A 2,500-nucleotide genomic window follows, 5' to 3' on the forward strand; every position below is an offset into this window, starting at 1 on the left:
CAATGGTTAATATACGCGTATTCAAAACCCTTAGCTGTTACAACTTTTTACTAGAAACCATCACGACGAAGTCTTTGGGTCCGTAGACCCGTGATGTACTGCTCAGGGAACGTTTTGATAGGGTGGAAGCTCAAAATCATAGGTTAAAATCATCGGCAGAGCCCACCAGACACCACTTTTGCTTCATTAGTTCGGACTATAGGCATACGACGATTTTTATCGCGGAGGGGACGTATGACCCAAACGGGGGCTTAATGACCCACTGCCACTGCAAACCATGCTCCTACGACTAAATAGAGGTAAAAACTACGATTTGGTGCAATCTTCATGTTTGACCTCGTAGCAAGGTACCCTCCTATAGTAGGCAATGAACAAATGATCATAATCCCAGGAGGGCAAAAATGGGAACCCGAAAGGAAAGCGCTGTTGGCGCGCCTAAGCTACTGGCCCGTAGAGTAAAATGGTACCCCAACAAAGTTGTCGATTGACATTCTGATTGCACTTTTCATCATCTAGGGTGCGTTCCTTACACGTTTTGAGGTGTTTTAGCGAAAAACATGTTTTGAGCCACACGAGCTCTCCGGCCCGTTCGGTGCACATTTTTGAAAAAAGCTAGGGAGCTGCCCCTAGGTTCGGGGTGTCACAAAATATTGAAAAGTGGTCAAAAAACCGCTATCCAGAATCGGATGTAGAATCATTAGACGAACTTAAAATTGTTCTACAACCCCCAGTCCGACGCCTCGTATTCGAGATATAGCACTTTGTAGGTCTGACCGAGCAATTTTGTACTGAAATGTATGGCGGACATGTTATTCATTAAACAACATTAACTTGCATCGTGCCCTACTTCATCGGCACAGCTACTATCGACTATCTATTGTTGAAATGGATTGAGTTTGACCATTTTAGCTCTTTTCTTATGCCGTGCACCAACAGTGTGTACCGATCAGGGAAAGTACACTACTTACGCGTTCATGGATGTATATGTTGGTACAAGTTGCCGGTCGGAATAGCAGTGCACCAAAACTGTGTACCGATCAGGGAAAGTACAAGACGGAGGGCGCAGCCCGAGCGTACGCGTTCATAGATGTCCATGTTGGTACAACCTACATGTACGTACCTTGTTTTTGTATCAAAAGTTCCAATAAAGTGTTTGTATGCTTAAAATGCTTATCTCAACCGGTCACCTTTTGGCCTGCCCTTTTATAGACAGAAACCTAGAACGATACTCGCGATGTTTGTGTTTTCCATTCGCCCGGGACGACGAAATGAGCTCTGTGCACATCGTGCAGAAAACTGTCTCCTCCTCGTATGTTTTGTCCCTCCACGCATATAATCACCCACATTTGTGTTCAACACGGACGGCGCAGCCCGAGCGAACGCGTTAATGTTTATGTTTGTGCACACTAAAGTTACAATCCTAGGATTTGGTTATTGCGTCGCAGTGCCCGACCGTCGCGGACACCATTCTTGGACAAAAGTCCAAGTACGTAGAGTACATTCCCTAGGTATGTGCCCGTTCGTGACTTTCGTTGCGTGCTTACAGACACGCTTGGGTATGTTTACCATACAAGGTTTACTAGGAAAACCTGGGAAGGACGCTTGCCCTCCCGTCGCGGACACCATTCTTGGAAAGAAGTCCTGGTACTTAGCGTTCTTTAATGTACTTGATCAGTTTGTATTGCAATTGCTTTGTGCCATTGACTTTTGCTAATGCTCACTAAGGGGTGTTCGTTTGCGATGTGTATGATAAGCAACTGTCTATTCTTACCAGCAGTTAATCAACACTTTTCACCCAAATCATAGGAACGTAGAGTACTTTCCTGATCGGTACACAATTTTGGTGCACCTCTAACTTCGCCAGCACTTTATCGTTACGTTTTGTGCACAACCTTGGGACATGGTGTAAGTTTCATCATTGTTATGTTTGATTCGGTTTATTATGATTGAAAAATACGCTACGTCCAAGAAATCTGAACTCGAATACTTTTGCCACGTTGCGCAAAAGCTACTGAGCAACTCCTAGCCGTTTACCGATTTATAATTTAATTTTCGTTATTAGTTTTAAAAAATACGCTAAGTCCCAAAAATCTGAACTCGAATACTTTTCTATGTGCCGCCAAAAGCTACTGAGCAACTCCTAGCCGTTTACCGATTTAAAATTTAATTTTCGTTATTAGTTTTAAAAAATACGCTAAGTCACAAAATCTGAACTCGAATACTTTTCTATGTGCCGCCAAAAGCTACTGAGCAACTCCTAGCCGTTTACCGATTTAAAATTTAATTTTCGTTATTAGTTTTAAAAATACGCTAAGTCACAAAATCTGAACTCGAATACTTTTCTATGTGCCGCTAAAAGCTACTGAGCAACGCCTAGGTTGGTACATTTCTGGTACATGGAGTGTATGCGTGCAGGCGTACTGCCGTGCTGGACCGGAAAATCGCACTTGCTACTAGAACGTAGAGTAATTCCCTAGATAGGTGCTTTTGCATGCCTCTG

The sequence above is a fragment of the Anopheles arabiensis genome, assembly GCF_016920715.1.
Source record: "Anopheles arabiensis isolate DONGOLA chromosome X unlocalized genomic scaffold, AaraD3 X_pericentromeric_contig0027, whole genome shotgun sequence".
NCBI lineage: Eukaryota > Metazoa > Arthropoda > Insecta > Diptera > Culicidae > Anopheles > Anopheles arabiensis.